Here is a 19,835-nt window from a genome sequence, read left to right on the forward strand (position 1 = left end):
TGAGACAACCATAGGTATGAAAACTCAGGTAACTAATGTATTATGAGTCTAAATTTCCTCATCTGTTAAATGCGGATTCATCAAAATATTTTCTGAATCTCTACTGTGTACTAGGTACTCTTCTGGGTACTCAAAAAATAATTTTGTTCTCCAGTGAAAAATAGAGCCCTCATGGAACTTATATTCTGGTGTGGGAAATTATGGATGAAATAAGTGAACAACACAGGAGGTTCAAAAGTGATTAAATGCTATGGGGAAAAATGACATATACATAGAGAGAGAACAGGATAAGAAGGATTAGGGGTGCTTAGTGGGGGTGTTGCAAAGATTAATAGGATGATCATTTCAGTGAGAACGTGTACAGTTGAGCAAAGACTTTTTTTTTTTTTAAATCTCTACTAAGCACTATCTAATGTACTATTTATTTTACTATCTTTTTTTTTTTTTTTTTTTTTAATGGCTGTGTTGGGTCTTCGTTTCTGCGCGAGGCCTCTCTCTAGTTGCGGCAAGTGGGGGCCACTCTTCATCGCGGTGCACGGGCCTCTCACTATCGCGGCCTCTCTTGTTGCGGAGCACAGGCTCCAGACGCGCAGGCTCAGTAATTGTGGCCCACGGGCCCAGCCGCTCCGCGGCATGCGGGATCCCCCCAGACCAGGGCCCGAACCCGCGTCCCCCGCACTGGCAGGCAGACTCCCAACCACTGCGCCACCAGGGAAGCCCAGCAAAGACTTTTGAAGGAAGTGAGGTATTGTGATTTTTTAAAATATTGATTATTTCAAAAGTTAATGATGATTTTGGAAAGATGCTTCTACTGCACTGGTATTCTAAACATAAAACAATCTAGATTACTACTTATTCTCCGAATACCCTTAGACGATACAGCTTCCATTCATTCACACATTCTTTTCTCTCTACTATGAGTAATTCCTACCCAGCAATGGTAAAGTATCAAAAATATTATTTTCTTGACTAGGTCCACATCAAGTGCTACCTGCTGTTTCATTAAGTCTTTCCTGACACCCAATGTACACATCCCTTTTTAAATTATTGACCCAACCATCTAATCATTAATTCCACCTACAACACTGCTGAAATTCCTGCTATGTGCCTAGTGAGTGTTACTTCTAGGAGTGACAAACATGAATAAAAAGAATACTTAAGCTTAAGTAGTCTAAAGTCTAGTTACTATCTCCTTTGACACTGTCTTACAGTATTTCCAATATTTCATTTCACACTTTCATTATTTGTGTTATTCATATTTAGTTGTTAGATCATGGGCTTTCATGAGACCAACCTGAACTTGCGTCCTGGTTCCCAACTTTTTCTTTAGTTCAAGTGCAAAGTTTTTATTATTGTTTATAATTTTAAAAGTAAAATCCATAACTTCCTTAATCTACTAAGAAAGCATTACAGTAATATATAAACTTTAAAATGACATATAAAAAAGAGAAATTTATATATTTTCTCATTTGTGAATACTGATGTAAAAAACCTTAAAAATACTAGTAAATCAGTTCAAATTACAATAATAATTAATTCCTAGGGCATATTACCCCAAGAACATGTGGATTATTGAGTTTTAAGGTATCATCTAATGTACTGCATTACACTAATGAATTAAAGAAACAGAAACAACTTGTAATTTTATTGGTAGATGAAGGAAAATATTTGATAAACAAACGGCTAACATATATTAACGGGGAGGAAGAGGAGAAGGGTGCAGGGGTGGGAGCTGTTGATGAAGCTACCACAGCAAAAGTTCTCCCCCATCCCCCCTTCCCCTCCTCTTAAGGCCCCTAGAAAGGTTGAAGCTGCCACCACCTGCAGTCGGTGACCTTGGCACCCGCCGGCGGATAGAGGGAGGAATCAACAGCTTGGAAATTCGGCCAAGTGATCTGGCAGGATGGGCATTTGCCTGACCTATTTTGTAGAGGAATTGGATGGCATATGTGATTGAGGTGGAATTGTGGGTCTCTGAAGCCTATGAAAGGTAGAAACTCAACCATGATTTCTTTTTCAACTCTACAGCATTCCCTTCCTTGAAGGCTTCATTTTTACATTAGTCTCAGGCAGTTATACTTAAGCATGAACACTGACAACAAACTGGAAGGATTATTTAAATATGGCAGCATGGATGAAATGCAGTCTTCCAGGGCAATGGTTATAATGGGTGGAGTGTCTGGCCAGTCTACCATGTCTGGAGAGCTGCAGGAGTCAGTGCTTCAAGATTGGAGTATGCCTCACCAGGAGATCCTTGCTGCAGATGAAGTGTTAACAAGAAAGTGAAATGAGACAACAGGATATGATATCTCATGATGAACTCATGGTCCATGAGGAGACAGTGAAAAATGATGAAGAGCAGATGGAAACACATGAAAGACTTCCTCAAGGACTACAGTATGAACTTAATGTCCCTATAAGTGTAAAGCAGGAAATTACTTTTACTGATGTATCTGAGCAACTGATGAGAGACAAAAAACAAATCAGAGAGCCAGTAGACTTACAGAAAAAGAAGAAATGGAAACAACATTCTCCTGCAAAAATCCCTACAATAAATGAAGATGGATCACTTGGTTGGAAACCCCCTAAATCTCACGTTTGTGAGCGCTGCAATGCTGCCTTTAGAATGAACTATCACTTACAGAGATATGTCTTCATTCATACAGGTGAAAAACCATTTCAATGTGACATGCGTTTCATACAGAAGTACCTGCTACAGAGACATGAGAAGATTCATACTGGTGAAAAACCATTTCGCTGTGACGAATGTGGTATGAGATTCATTCAAACCTATCATATGGAAAGGCATGAGAGAACTCATAGTGGAGACAAACCTTACCAGTGTGAATACTGTTTACAGGTGATGAGACAAACCATGCTTCTGCCACATCAACACAGGACTTTTTGGATCAAGTGACTTCTCAGAAGAAAGCTGAGCCTCAGCCTGTCCACCAAGCTTACCAAATGAGCTCTTCTCCGTGCTCCATATCACGGATCCAGAGCTGGAATAGCTCCTCAGTTTAGCACTGCCAATGGACAGGTGAACCTTCGGGGACCAGGGACAAGTGCTGAACTTCCAGAACTTCCCTTGGTGAATGTAAATGATAATAGAGCTAGGATGACATCCTCACTTGATGCCACAACTGGCCAGACTTTTGGCTAAAAAAATTGTGTAAATAATACTGGCACTTTAGAACAGATTAATCAAGAGTGGGGTTACCCTGTAAACTGGAGTGCTGTACGGATTTAAGAGCAATGCGTTAAAACAAGTTAAGCTGATATGAATAGCAAGATAATCCAATAACTGTATTTTGTTTGGTTAGTCAGCATTCTTTGAACTGCCTTACATGTTGTCACCTTTATAGAAGCAATGCATTATTTGTTTTAGATCAGAAACTTGCTCTTCCACCTACACCAAACTTAAAAGGAAAAAAGAAAGACTTTCGCACAACTGTTTCCTAACTGATAACATTGTACATTCTTAGGAGATTAGTAATTGTGTGAAATTTACTCATACTGTTTCTAAGTGTTTCAGCATAGTCATGGCACTTCAGCAGGGAATCTGAGTACACTTTATAGACAGAGTGAGCTTAAAAGTTAAAATGTCAAGAGATTATGGCTTAAATAAATTAGTATGTCTTATAGGGGGAAAAAAGGAAACCACCTTTTAAAAAGAATGATATGCCATAGACCCTTGATTTTCATTTTGCATTATATTGACATGTTTTTTTTTTTTTTTTTGAGAAAAAAGTAATAAAAATCTGATAGTCTAAGGGAAAAAAAACATATATTGAGTATTTACTGTGAAGCAGGTAACGTTCTAACTTTACATTTATCGATTCAATTAATCTCACCACAATCTGGTGTAATAAATACAATCGCTATTCCATTTACAGAAGAGGAAATTGAGGCACAATAAATTTAAATAACGTGCCCAAAGTCTCATACACATAAATAGTTGAGTATGGTGTGAACTTAGAGACCCTAGTTCTAGCCAAGAAAAAAAAAACTTCTTTAACATGATAAAATGTATCTGCCAGAAATCCACATGATTCATTTTAACATACTAGAAGAACTTCCTTTGAAGTCAGGAATGAGGAAGGATATATGCAATAATCATTATTTTTTAACATTGTGTTAAGGATTGTAGCCAATGGATTAAAGGAAAAAAATATACATATATTTTGGGAAAAAAGAAACACATTGATTATTTAAAGGCAGTATGTTATCTAATTAGAAAATCTTTATGAATCAACTGATAATTTCTGGAATAAGCACACAGAAATAAAATTATTATACAATAATAGTAACCTTACCAAAAGGCCAAAAATATTTACTAAAAATAACTACAAAATTTAACAGCAATGTATAAATGTCCATAAAATGATTTTGTATGTCATTTTATATATGAATATACTGAATATTTTGAATATACTGACTGATATAAAATTACTTGATAAATTCAAGATAGTGCAACTTTGGGCAGAAATTAACTAATTATAACCAGAAATATAAATGTACAAAAATAGCCAAAATTTTTTTTAAGAAGAAAAAAATGGGAAGTGGTTATCCATACCTATTGTGCATATACAGACATATATATGTCTGAATGTATGTACACACACACACACAACGCTATGGATATAAGGATTATATAGTTACGGTACAAAAATAAATACATCTGTGGAACATAGAATTCTGAAAAGGATTCAATTTTGGGGTATCTGAAAGATGACAGGTATCTTTTTTATAAGTCATTTAAATATAGTTAGAATGGAGACGACTTTTAAGTACAACAGAAAAACTAAAAAGTCAAAATAGAACAAAATGATGGATTTGTGTACGGCAGGGACATCTGTATAGCAAAATATACTGTGATCAAAGTTAGTTGACAAATGATACACCATAAAGATATTAATAATCTCTTTTATAAAGAATAGTTTGCTACTCTTAACATATAAAGAAAAAAAGTTTCTTTTCACACATGCATCTTAACTAAATAAGAAAAAGACCATTTCAAAAAAAAAAAGTAGCTAAAGATTATGAACAATATACAAAGAAAAAATGAAAACATGTGAAAGAATGTTACTATCATTAATAATTAAATAAAATCAAATTAATATAACAACAAAAACATTAACCTATGAAACTACAATGGTTAGAGAGAGCAATCAATACCATGAGAACCTAACAAAAATATTGGTGAGAAAGTAACCTAGCCCAATTGCTTTGTAAGTTAATTTTGCACTATCTATAAATATTTAAGTATGCTGCCTTTTGTTTCAACAATTCCAATGCTAGAGATTTATCTTATGTAAAAGATAAGCAACCATCATGTTCGTTACAGCATTATTTATAATAGTTCCCTTACCCTAGAGAAGTTGTAAAAAATATGTAAAGATATTTAAAAATTATTGTTTAATTAATGGAATACTCTCCAATGCAGTTATGTAGTTTCACATGTTAGCACAGAATGCACTTTTAAGTCTTAAATAGCAATTCACATAACAGTCTGTACAGATTGATACCATTTTTGCCAACACAAAGTCTGATTTTCTGCTTATGTGTATATGTACACATGTTTGTATGTATTTAATGTTTGTTCATTAAATTATACATAACAAATATTTATTGTGGTTAGTGCTGGGGAGTGGGATTTGCAGCAATGATGGATAAATACTTTTATTTACCTTTACAACATTTTCCACTGTGAATTATTTTATTTACAATTAGCATGAATCATTTTTAATGAACAATTCCAATCTGCAAAAATATAAATAAAAAATATAAAATAGTACAAACAAGCTGTTTGAATTTATCATTGAAAAATCTATGTAAATTGTCCTGATTATCCTCTCATTTAGTAAAATATAAATGAAAAACACTATTCACAGATCAAAAAAGTGTCAACCAATTAAATTTTAAAATTGGTGTATTACTATTAGCTTATCTTTTTAATTGAAAAATTCTTCTCTACTTCAGTGTGAAATTCCAACATGGCTATTCTTTTCCCTTCACCTGTTTCCTTTTCCTATCTTTATAAAGTTCAAGCAAGGTAGAAATGTTCAAAAGGAAGACTTTAAGACATTTCATTTTCAGATTTGACTATCAATCATCAGAGCAGCAGATTTCATAAGAACTATAATTCCCTACAGCATTTGGTTCAAGCTAAAGGGCCCTTTCTATTTCTGGTAATATCAAAATGCAGACTACCTGCCTAGTTTAAACCAGACTTACCTATGTGGAGTTACACCTTGACAGCCTGCTTTCGATATTTCCCCCCTCACCAATGGCTAAAAATCAAACTGCCAAGGAGTACTTCTCATTGTACTCTGACACACAACATGTTGATTTTTCTGCTTCACTACCAAATGAAAATGAAATGACCCACAGGGTTTCCCAGTCCAAAGAGCATTCTGTCATTCCTGACACTAGAAATTCTGTCTTCCTGTTGCAAAGTACCGTAGGGATATTCTGTGTGAGCTCTTAAAGCATACGAAATGGTCTGAAATCCTTGTTTTAAGATTTGGTTGGCTCAAAAAATCATTTATAAGTGAAGGAACTTAAAATAATTCCATATTTTCAAATTTTAAAAATGTGGGAAAGGAGAAGTGATAGCATTCCAGTTATCCAGTTATCTGTAGTTATTCCATGTAATTTAAGGAAAAATGTTCAAGGCAATAAAAATTCCAGCTGACAATTTACCTTCTTCTCTTACTGAAAGATTAATTAGATCTCTTGGCAAGGGATTGTAAGAGTTTATATTTTTCCATTTCACCTACTTAGAAAATATTTGAACACTACATTTTTATGCTTTGAGATACTTCACTTTTTGAAATCACTTATTTGGTATCCAGTTAAGATATTAGAAAATGTTGTCTTTAGAGTAAGAAGAATGAACATACAACTAGAAAATGACTATCATTTAAGAAGTCCTTCCTGTATGGCAGACAGCACTTTAATTGCTTTAAAAATGTTATCTGAGGCTTTCCTAATTTAAGTCTCAAAACACCTCTCTAAGTCTTAGGAGCTATTCCAAATTTGAGGCACAGAGAGATTCAGTGACATGCCCCAAATCATACATCTTAAGTAGTGAAAGCAGACTGTGAACTCAAGCATTATGAGAGCCCAACACTCTTAATGTGAAAGTACATATAATATACAAATGGCTGTCACTGGAATTCTGGAAGGGAAGTCTCTGGTGGGAAGGCACGCAAAAAAGCTTCCTCGGAAGTGAAGACACCTGGAGACACCTGCAAAAGTGTGGGATTTCACTGGGGTCCTGAAAGGATCTTCAGATAGCTGTACAGTGGCCCAAGTGACTTCTACCCCTATATAATGTCCCATAAGTATTGGGGTTTATAAGAATAATATGTAGAAGTTATAGCAACAGAGGTTTGAACCAACTCACTATTTACTACATAAGTGAAATATGCAGTAAGATATCAGGACTTCCTTTATCATCTTTTACATATTGAATTATCATTACAATAACCAATTGCACAATTCACATTGCTTTCTTTAATTCACTGACAAAATACATCACAAAGAAAAACTGCATGGCAGTTGGTAATTCTACATCTGAAAGACGTGTAATTTTCTTGGATAAAATACTTGGGGAATTCTCATGGTCTGAAGTACAAAAGCTTAACATTACCCCTTATATTTTTTAACTACTTTAAAATGATCTACCTACAACCAACAGCTGGTTTCCCATGTGCCTGCCAGTTTCAGTGAACACTCTCATCAACAGCCTGCCGTGCCTTGTAAGCCTATTGCTTTTATATTCAAATCTACTGTAAAAAAAAAAAAAAAAAAAAAGTCATTTTAAAGCTCATGGCTATAATGGGTGTGTTTCGTAAATATTCTGGGAGATTTATGATCATCCTAGTGCCCAATCCTTTCTCTGCTTTCTCTAAGGAATTCCTCTCTTATATCTTTAAATCAGTTAAATTATCTTATATATTCTCTCCTACCATTGTACTCCCATTCTTTCCTATTTCCTGCTTCCACCTCTAACAAATATACGTCCTGCTCTTTTTCTCTTTTTGCTTATTTCCAACTCTTTGTTTTCATTGCAAATGTAATATGGTTTTCATTCATACCACTAAATTCAAATTACACTCAAAAGTTCATAAATTATCTCCTACTTGCAAATTTAATGGTAAGTTTTGAAAGCTGTAAGCAGAATATAGTTTTACTGATTATTCTTGAACAATACCTTCTTTGGCTTCCAGGAAACTGCACTGTTTTGACTGTCCTTCTACATCTCTGATAATTTTCATTACTTTCTTTTGTTGGCTCCTCTTTCTTCTGCTATTCTTTGAATGTTACTTACATCTAAATTTCCCTTATTTCTTGAGGTTTTCTCTTCCACTCCACGGTTTCAATTCATACCTATATGTCAATGCCTACCAAAGACCTTTATAGATTAAATGTCTTCCCAGAATTCCAGACTCATATTTCCCCATAAATCTCATTTGGATATTCCACAAACACCTTAAATTCAGCATACCTCAAATTAAAATCTATCATCAAATCTCTATTACCTTCATCGCTCATGCCTTCCTTCACAAGTCTGCTGCTCTGCCTGCTTTGTCTATTTCAGTTAGTGGTTTTGCTATTCATCCAGCCACTCGGGCTAGAAATTATAAAGTCAGGTTTGATTTTACATTCTCAGCACTCTTCCCCACCAATTATGCTTCCAGTCAGTCTAAATATTTTGACTCTGCTACTTCTGAAAAACATCTTTCTTTTCCTATTGATATTTTATTTCCTCCATCTAAACTGAAACAATAATTTTCTAAAAATTACCACATTATTCCTGTATAGCATTACTACAGAAAAAAGTAATGCATTTCCAAATTATAAATACTCCATATTTAGTATATTTTGATGATTCCTCCTCACCTATAAGACAAGTCCAAGGTCTAGACATCTTCAGGTACTGCATTAGAATGGTTCATAATCTGGTTCTGTGTGCGTTTCCAGTTTTATCTACTGTAATTCTCTACCTTATGTTTTTTAATGAAGGTTTTTATTTTGAGATACCTGCAGGTTCACATGCAGCTATAAGAAACAGTACAAAGAGATCACCTCTACTCTTTGTCCAGTTTTCCACAATGGTAGTATCTTTCAAAAAAATATCACAACTAAGATATTGAGAGTGATAGAGTCGAGATACAGAATATTTCCACTGACACAAGCATCTCTCATGTTGCCTTTTTACAGCCCAGCATTGTCCCTCCTATTCCCATTACCTCCTTAATCCTTGCAACCACTGTTCTGTTATCCACTCCTGTAATGCTGTCATTTCAAAAATGTTGTATAAATTGAATCATACAATATGTAACCTTTTAGAATTTACTTTTTGCACTCAGCATAATTCTTGGGAGATTCATCTATGTTGTTGCATGTATAAAGTGCTCCCTTTTATTGATGAGTAGGATTCCACGGTAGGGATGTACTACAGTTGATTTAACATTCATCCATTGAAAGGCATCCAGATTATTTTAAATTTTTGGCTACTGCAAATAAAGTTGCTATAAACATTCATGTACAGGTTCTTGTGTGAACACGAGTCTTCATCTCTCTGAGATAAACGCCTAGGAGCATGGTGGCAGGGTTGTATGTTAGTTGTATGCGTAATTTATTTAAGAAACTGCCAACATAACTTCCAGAGTGGCTCTACCATTTTATATTCCCACTAACAACGTATGAGTGATCCAGTTCCTCTGCAATATCACCATAATTTGGTGTTGTCACTGTTTTCTACTTTAGTCATTTGGATAGGTGTATAGTAATATACCATTGCATTTTTAATTTTAGTTTCCCTAATGGCTAACGATGTTGAACATCTTTTCTTTTGCTTACTTGACATTTATATACCTTCTTCAGTGAAGTCTCTCCTTATGTCACTTGCCCATGTTTTAATTGGACTTTTTCCTTTTTTTACTGTTGCATTTCGAGACTTTTAAAATATTTTCTGGATACCAGTTCTTTGTCACATATAAGGATTGTAAATATTTTCTCCCAGTCTGTAACTTGCCTTTTCATATTCTTAATGGGGTCTTTCATAGAGCAAAAGTTTTTAATCTTGGTGAAGTCAATTCATCATTTTTCTCCTTTTATGGATCTTGGCCTTTAGTTTTAAGTTTAGCCCTAGATCCTGTTTTCTCCTATAACATTTTTGTCTAATATTTTTATGATTTTACATTTTACATTTAAGTCTGTGTTCCATTTTGAGTTAATTTTTGTCTAGGGTTTGGGACTTAGATTGAAGTTTGTTTTTCTGTCTATTGATGCCCAATTGTTTCAGCATCATTTATTGAAAAGGCTATTTTTCCTCCTTCAAATTGACTTTGAGCTTTGTCAACAGTCAGTCAGGTATACTTGTATGAGTCTAATTCTAGATTTTCTATTCTGTTCCACTGATCTTTGTATTTATCTCTTTTCCAGTACAACACAGTTTTGATTACTGTAGCTATATAATATGTCTTGAAAATAGAAGATTTATTCCTCCCACTTTATTCTTCCTTTTTGAAATTATTTTAACTATTGTAGTTCTTTTTATTTTTCATATAAATTTTAGAATATTATTGTCTATATTTTGATATGTGTTCTCCAGAAAAACTGACCAACTGTGTGTGTGTGTGCGTGTGTGTGTTGTAGGGGATTGGTTCATGAGATTGTAGAACCACGAAGTCACAGGATCTGCAGTTAGCAAGCTGAAAACCCAGAAAAGCTGATGGTGCAAGGTCCAGTCAAAGTTCAAGTCCAAAGGCAGGAGAAAACCAGTGTTCCAGCTCAAAGACAGGCAAAGAAAGAAAGAGAGAGAAAGCATATTATTTCTTATCAGCTTCCTTGTTCTATTCAGGCCTTCAATGGATTTGATGAAGTCCACCCACATTGGAAGAACAATCTCCTTTACTCAGTCTCCTAATCCAATCTTAATCTCATCCAGAAACACCATCAGAAACACACCCAGAATAATGTTTGACCAAGTATCTGGGCACTCCATGGTCAGTCAAGTTGACCCACAAAATTAGTTATTACAAAAGGAATTGGTGGAACCTATATGTCAATTTGGGGAGAGTTGCCATCTTTATTATTATCTTTCAATCCATAAACATAGTATATCCCTATTCATTTCTTTAGAACTTCTTTGATTTCTTTCATCACCTTGCGTAGTTTTCAACATACAAATCTCATACATGTTTTGTTAAATTTAAGCCTATTTCATTTTTCTGCAATTTTATTTGATACTTTATTTTTAATGACTGTGTCCATGAGCTCATTACTAGTATAAAAAAATAATTGATTTTTGTATGTTTATCTTATATCCAGTGATACTGCTGTACTTGCTTATTAGCTCAAGAAGGATTTTTTTTGGCAGATTCTTTGGGATTTTTTTATGAAGACAATCATATCATCTCCAAATAAGGATAATTTTCTTCATTTCTGATCTTGTATGCCCTTTATTTCCTTTTGGCTTGCTGTACTATCTAGAACTTCCAGTAAAATACTGAATAAGATTAGTGAGAACAGAAATACATGGCTTGTTCTTCAATAAAAAGAAAAAGAAATATGTGGCTTATTCTTGATATTAGGGTGAAAATATTAATGGTCTTTAACCATTAAGTATAATGTTTGCTCTAGAGGTTTTTTTTCTTTTTTCTTTGTAGATACTCTTTATAAACTAAGGAAGTTCCCTTCTATTTCTCTTTTACTGAGGGTTTCATCAAGAATTGATTTTGAATTTTGTCACTTTTTTTCATCAATTGATGTGAACATGTGATTTTTTTTCTTTTTTTTTTTTCCTTTTAATACATTGGGTTACATCTCTGTTATCTTGTGTTAACATCCACTGATTTCCTTTTTTCATTCAGTCTGAGATCTTCCTGGTTCTTGGTATGACGAATGATGTTCAACTGAAATGAAGACATGTTCATATTATGTTTGGAGATTCTGGATAATATTTAAATGTTCAGCTGGCTTTATCTAAAAATGCTCCAGCAGAAGGAGGGGTGACACTGCCTTGTTACAGCCAGACGTGTAGAAGTCCAGATCCTTCACTCAGCCTCTGACACTTTGGGAGTAGGAATATTCATTATTGCTGGGTGGAAGTTGGAGTTTGGGCTCCCTATGTGGTCTCAGTGGGGTAGCCTCATTTCCACTAGTGATGATGAAAGTTCTGACTCTGTACGAGACCTCCTCTGATATCAGCCTAGTAGGGAGGGAGAAGAGTTACTCATTACTGCTGGGTCAGAGTGGAAATTCAGGCACCCTCATTGGTCTCTTTAAGACCAGCCCAGTAGTGGTATTGGAGATCTTTATTACAGACTTTAGAGGGTAGAAATCTAAGTTGCCCACTTGGTCTTTGCCAGCATGGGTGGGAGTGCGGCCATATTTTTTTCTGTAGTGTTTGGCTGGAGTAGGACAGTTATTGTCTAAGAGATTTATCTGACTTTTTGGTCAGAACTTTTGGCTGAAAAAGCAGTCGTAGTTGGGGTTCTCATTGCTATTTCTGGATTGCCGGCTTCCTCAGCTCTAAATCAGAGACATATGAGGCAAAAAAAAAAAAAAAAAAATACTCAAGGAACTTTCCAGTATAACATTTTTTGGGTCCTAATGTTCCTAGCCAGTCTTCCTTCTTCTCTACACCTTTCAATGTTTTCCTTAAGTATGATTTATATATAATATCCAGGGGTTTTAGTTGTACTTAGTGGAAAGAATGCCCTTTTATATGTTTTATCCTTTATCCATACAAAGCAATTTAAAATTCTCCAAACACTGTAGATTCTTTTATACATCTTTCCTTTCATCTAGTTCCAGGAACATTAATCAACTTGCTTCTTCTAGTTAACCCCATCTTACAGATTATGAAAACAAGATTCAAATAAATTAAGTGAATTGTGCAATTAGTAATAGGCAACTATAAATTTGAACACAAAACTGGATGACTATAAACTGAGTTCCCCTTACAACATGCTGCCTCATACCCCATGTTTTAATAGAGACCCTTTGTCACATATCATGCTTTGCATAAGCCTCAGAGGTATACAGGTACAATTGAAACCTCCCTATCTGAGAGCTTTGAGGTTTTAAGTAAGTCATCAGTCACTTAACTTTTCTGAGTCTCCGTATCCTACTCTGTAAAATAATAATAGAGATAATGATACCTATTTTGCAGGTTTGTTTTATAAGTAGTAATAATAAACATAAATCACTTATTATAACTCCTGTCCCAGTGTACTTTATTCAACACAGGCTGGCTATGTTACCATTGCCACATCTATAAAGTATAAAGAATAAAATGTGTATAACAGAAAAGCTTAAAAAAATGGGAGACTTAAACACTGAATATGAGCTTGAGCCAACTCCAGACATTGAAAATTATTCCTAGTTTCAACATATTCAGCAGAGAGCATGAGCCTGAGCAGATTATTTATATGTCTATTACTGAGGCATTATGGTTATTTATATGTTTGCCTCCCTCATTATGTTACATACTTTTCAGAGACGGGGACATTCCTTGACTACCTGTGAATCTCCCTCAGGGTCTTACAGATGAAGGGTGTTTAATTAATAATTATCATATTAAATTGAATTGATATTTTGGCCATCTACTCTTCATCTTCACACTTTATAAAATTATGACTTGACACTACACTGACTAGGATATTAATACACTTGGGTTCAAGAGCAAGTGTTGAAAAGATATACTTTACCCCACACAGAAGTTCCTGATTAAAGCTCTGAGTACAGGTTAACTAACAGTTAACTTAATGTAAATGAGGAGAAAGAATGAGTTTTAAGCTATGTCCTCTTTTAAAATCAGTTGAGTTAATAAATTAACTAATTAGTGATTAAAAGCAAAGTGGGAACTTGCTGTATAGCACAGGGAGCTCAGCTCAGTGCTCTGTGATGACCTAGATGGGTGGGATGGGGGCATGGGAGGGAGGTCCAAGAGGGAGGGGATATATGCATACATATAACTGATTCACTTTGCTGTACAACAGAAACTAACATGACATTGTAAAGCAACTATACTCCAATAAAAAAAGTAAATGACTAAGCAATTAAGTATTATAAAACATTTTAAAATAGTTATAAATTATTTGTCTTTAGAATTTCCTCTTCATGACAATGTAGATAAGCTACTTAAGTCAGTTTATGAAACATTTATGCTGTATTCAATATGGGATTCTCTAACTCAAGCTTAATATTTTAATAAAATATAATGACAACATCAAAGATACTAACTATTGTCCTATTCAGAGAAAATGAGTCATAGGTCAGTAGGTAGAAGATTTGGGAGTTGAATCAAGGTAACCACTCCATTCTCTAACTGGTCATGGTACAACGTATGAAAATTCATACTTCTAATGAAACCGACAAAACAAATCACAAGACAAAGTCCAATAAATATGTGCAAGACACATGGAGGTAATTATTCAATGGTCTTATTAAATCATATGCATAAGTACTAATGAAATGCTTAAGTGAATGAATTGACTGAAGATGAATAGGGTTGATCAGGAAAAGCTTCACAAAGAAGGTGAGATCTAAGTAGTGCTTAAAGGCAGGTAAGGTAGAGAGATAGCTACCAAATGTGTAGAGAGATAGCTACTAAAGATTGAAAAATAAACACACATAGAAGTGAAAAAAGAGAGTTGTTAAAACCCTGGCTGGAACTGAGAGTTTCATTAGGGTTTTTTTTTTTTTTTTTTAATAAGTACAATTAGAGTCTATATCTATTGGGGGATGGTATTTAGTCCTTGACCTTGAAATGCATTTCAAGTAGGTTAAACATAGTCTCCATAATCATCATTACCCTCCAAGAACTTCCAAGAATATGGAACAAATGATACCAAAATCAAGCTATATGTATTATAGATGATATTTTAATATATAAAAGTTCTTGAGAAAGAACCATAAATAAAATACAAGTATCAACTAAACATGACCAGTAAAGTTTAATTAAATCTCTTTTCATAAAAGAGAAATTATTTTTATAAGGAATGGTATTTACTAAAAGTTAGTGCTTAAATAAAAATAAATAACTTCAAATACAATTTATTCAAGCATCATATGGGATAGGAATGGGGAGAAGCCAAATACATATTTTCCTTAAAATCAAAAAAATGCCCAGGACTGAATAGATATCAGAAGGAGATTCTATAAACATAGCAGCAGCAGTAAGAGCAGATGCTGCTAGAGCATCAGATATAAACACAGATTTTTTCTTTTTTTTTCCTACTCATGTCATAAAAAATAATAGTCATGTAAATATGTAACTTGCTGATATACTTACTTTAAACTGGAATTTGTTTAATTGTATATAAATCAAGTTTTTTACTCTGCCAGCACAAACGGTAAGGTTTTTATTACTCCTCCTTGGCAATGAACTGGTGATGTATAAGAAAGCATGCCAATCAAATACTGTTAGTATTTTTTCTTTTTCTTTTCAAGTTGTCATTTTGTTAGCAGTCTTGATTTAATGAGGAAGAGTATCACTGATACTACAAGCCTTAATCAGTATGTAAGTAAAAATAAATGTTTAACATGTTAATTTTTATGCCATTACCCAGAATGCTTTTTCAGCTCTCAACTACTTCTTGTTATGGTTAGCATCTATGTTATTGCTAAGTAACAGAGTGTCTTTTAGTTTGTAAAGAGCACTTTAGAAATTAAGAAATCAGAGGCACAAAGAACATTTTGAGGATTTGGACATCTTTTTACATAAAAAAGCTTATCTCCTCTGAGGTATAGAGGGAAGAAATATGATCATGATTAAAAGAGAATTTTGCTTTTTTCAATAGTACTGAAAGTTATATAGTTCAAGAAAAGTTATGTGGAGTGTGACGTTAAAACTAGAAGGAAAATATTTTACTTGAAATAAAGATTGAGAATGTCTTATATGAAATTCTCTCATCATATCTTACACAATATAATAGCCTTTAATTTAGTTAAGTTCCTCAAAGCATAGTGTGTTTACATATTCTTCCAGATTCACAGTTCAAGCAGAACTCTATAACTTTTAAGGATACAGACCTCATCTATTGTTTACTCTCATTCCTTCAGTTTTTTTTTATATTGAAGTATAGTTGATTTACAATGTTGTGTTAATTTCTGCTGTACAGCAAAGTCACTCAGTTATACATATATGTACTCTTCTTTATATTCTTTTCCATTATAGTTTATCCCAGGACATTGACTATAGTTCCCTGTGCTATACAGTAGGAGCTTCAGTTTTTATATAGCTTTTGTACTTCAGTCTACAAAGGCTTTGTGTTTTCATAAAAAACAAAACCCAAACCAACAAAAAATACTGACTTTCTTACACTTATTTTTTTCTTCCCACAAATATTTAAGAGCCAACAAAGAAAGTATGTAAGTATACAGTTTGTTTTTTATCTTCAAGAAATTTTAAAACTGAACAGGATAGCAACACATATAAATTATTATTTGAATGAATATGTTTTCAGTGGGAAGGAAGAAGCGAAACGCCATGCCTAATATGTTTTGTTTGTTTGGTTAGTTGGATTGGTAGTTTGGTTGTAGGAGAAGGAAAATCAGTTGCTGAAGGAACTTAAATGGAAAGAAGACTCAGTGGGGGAATCCTTATACTATGGCTGTCCATTTTCAGGGGTGGGGTGGGGTAGGGGGGCGGTGAGAGAGGAAGTGGATCATCAGCTCAATTTTGTTCAGAGTCTAAAAGCAGAACCCATAAAATCCCTGGGAGAGGAAGAAGAAGAAAAAAACTAGGGATTGGGAAAACTCTAAAGTCTAACATCTGTACACGTTGGAAGGGAGGATTGCCCATGCAGGTGCTGAACAAAAATAAGGGAATGAGTCCAGAAATACATGCTAGAATAACCTCAACCAAATTAGACAGCTAAAGGATTTTCCCTGGAAATCACAACAGGAAACAGGAAATTTCTCTGGTTGTTCTTCCCAGTCGCTCAAAAAAGGATGCTAGCGGGATTAGGAGCCCTGATTTATGGAGACAGGCCAGAGCACTCAGCTCCTGAGCTGTAGGGGAAAGAAACTATACATGTCTTGTAAGTACTGCAGAGGTTTGAAAAAGGGGCTTTCATGTGGGTGAGAGCATTCAACCCAAGACTCACATGGGAGAAGGGATTTAAAATTTATTCTTGATATAGAAGATTTAAATGGACAGAGTGACAGTTTATATCCTAGCAAAAGTGCCCCTCCAACTTTAAATGCTCCATAGTCACCAAACTTCCTGAGGGAATTACATCGACAAGTCTCCTCAGATCTTTTCTCTCTATGACCCTTTTAGGTACGTTAACCTTTACAGAAAATGGTAATGGAGGTGATTCTCAAAATTTCTTCCATATATGTCCCTTAACTGTAACCAGTATAACTTTTTAAGCAGTTTGTTTTCTAATATAACAACCACAAGAGACTCCAATACCATTCCTTTCATTGTGTTTTGATAATGTGATCTCAGTTCTTGAATGTGATATGCTGAAAATCTACCTCTTACATCACAGGATCCTGGTTTTATCCCAGAGATACATCAAAATAACTACTTACTTCCATAATGAAAAAATATGTCATAAATTTAGCTAAACTTTTGAATTACATTGAGATTTTTCGTGTACTCACTGATAAAATTGGAAGAACAAGAACATTTAACAAGAACATTTAATTGATATATAAACATAATGTTGAATTTGCATGCAGTCGAAACTTGTTAAATTTAGCAAAAGTCCCCAAAACTGCCTTGTTAAGATAGGATACAGAGAAAGAATAAGCATCTTACAATCCTGGACTAGAATATTTACAAAAAAATTACTCAAATCTTTCTGTAACAAAGTTAGCAATGCTAAACTCAAGCCAAGAGGTAGAAAATGTAACTATTGACTATTGACAGTGAATTTTTTTTGTTAAACGTGATTTTAAAAAATTTATTTATTTTTTATTTATTTACATTTTGGCTGCGTTGGGTCTTTGTTGCTGCATGCGGGCTTTCTCTAGTTGCGGTGTGCGGGGGCTACTCTTTGTTGCGGTGCGCGGGCTTCTCATTGCGGTGGCTTTTCTTGTTGCAGAGCACGGGCTCTAGGTGCACAAGCTTCAGTAGTTGTGGCACGCAGGCTCAGAAGTTGTGGTGCATGGGCTTAATTGCTCTGCGGCATGTGGGACCTTCCCAGACCAGGGATCAAACCCATGTCCCCTGCATTGGCAGGCAGATTCTTAACCACAGTGCCACCAGGGAAGTTCTTAAATGTGATTTTTTAAACTAATTAATCATATTTAATCTTCAGTGTAGTCAATGAAAATTGCCTTTTCATAATCAGAATATATATCAATCAGAACATTTTGTAGATCTTAAAGGAAATTTGGAATATTTGCAAAAAGCACATTGTAATAAAATGTGTAATAAAATGAAATAAATGATACGAAACAAATCCACAAATTAGCACAAAGCAATTTTTAAGTGCTCTTCTTAAAATACATATTTTAAAATATCATTGGGCTTCCCTGGTGGTGCAGTGGTTAAGAATCCACCTGCCAATGCAGGGGACACAGGTTCGATCCCTGGTCCGGGAAGACCCCACATGCCGCTGAGCAAGTAAGCCTGTGTGCTGCAACTACTGAGCCTGCACTCTAGAGCCCATGAGCCACAACTACCGAGCCCATGTGCCACAGCTACTGAAGCCCTTGCACCTAGAGCCCATGCTCTGCAACAAGAGAAGCCACCTCAATGAGAGGCCTGTGCACCGCAATGAAGAGTAGCCCCCACTCGCCACAACTAAAAAGAAAGCCCACGCTCAGCAACGAAGACCCAATGCAGTCAAAAATAAATAAATTAATTTAAAAAAATATATATCATTAAACAAATATAGCAAATGCATCTGTACAACTATCATTCATTTACAATATGTCAAGAACTGATCTGTGATATAAGGTGCTATTATAGTAGCTCAGAGTAATACCTAACATTTATTACATTGTTATTGTGCCATTAAAATGCCCCTGGTTAAGCATTTTACGTGTGTTATTTCATTTCATCTTCACAGCAATCCCACAAGCTAGGTACAAAACCCATTTTAAAGTAATTAAATTAAGGTTTTCAGAGATTAAGAAATTGTTTAAAAATACTTAGCTGTAAAGTGTCAGAGCCTTGATTGAAATTTAGTTCTCTCTGAATGTAAATCTCATTTTCCTTAACACTAAGTATAAACAGACCTTAACTTCACTAGTTTAAGTTAAATGTCAATGAAGAAGAAATACTCTAAAAATTTTGCCAATAAATTTTAAACAATAATATATAAATATCATATTTATGTGTGTAATTTTTAATATTATATATAATATATACACCATTTAATTTTTCTCTAGCTTATTTGGCATTAATCTAATTGTCTTGAGTAAATTTCCACTTACCTTTCAGTTATTTGTCTCCCAAATTCCAAATATAATTTTTACAGCTTTTAAGAAATAATAATTTTCATCATAATGAAACTTTTAAAACTCTGAAATCTGGATTTATATGCAATGCTGTAGATATGTCTCATCTTGTCCAAATAATATATGTTCAATGATAATGTAATAAAAGCAACCTATTTTAATCATATCAACATATTAAGTTCATCTGTATAACTCTGATGTCCACAAATGTTTAAATTCTCTAAAAGATAAATTGTCTTATTTCTTCTGTACTTATAACAAAATATTTCCACTACAATTTCTTACACTGTAAATTTTTATCTTAGAAATGTATAAAATATAGTGAAGATCATGGAAATGGTCGGCCTTCTTAATGAAAGGCAGGTTCCTCAACCATAAAATGGATATCACCT

The 19,835-nt window shown here is 34.3% G+C and overlaps 1 pseudogene; it reads left to right on the forward strand.

Annotated features, from left to right (window-relative positions):
- Positions 1–2,085: 2,085 nt before the first annotated feature.
- On the forward strand, positions 2,086–3,163 carry LOC103010915 (zinc finger protein 148-like; annotated as a pseudogene).
- The last annotated feature ends 16,672 nt before the right edge of the window (positions 3,164–19,835 follow it).

Source organism: Balaenoptera acutorostrata, chromosome 8, assembly GCF_949987535.1.
Source record: "Balaenoptera acutorostrata chromosome 8, mBalAcu1.1, whole genome shotgun sequence".
Lineage (NCBI taxonomy): Eukaryota > Metazoa > Chordata > Mammalia > Artiodactyla > Balaenopteridae > Balaenoptera > Balaenoptera acutorostrata.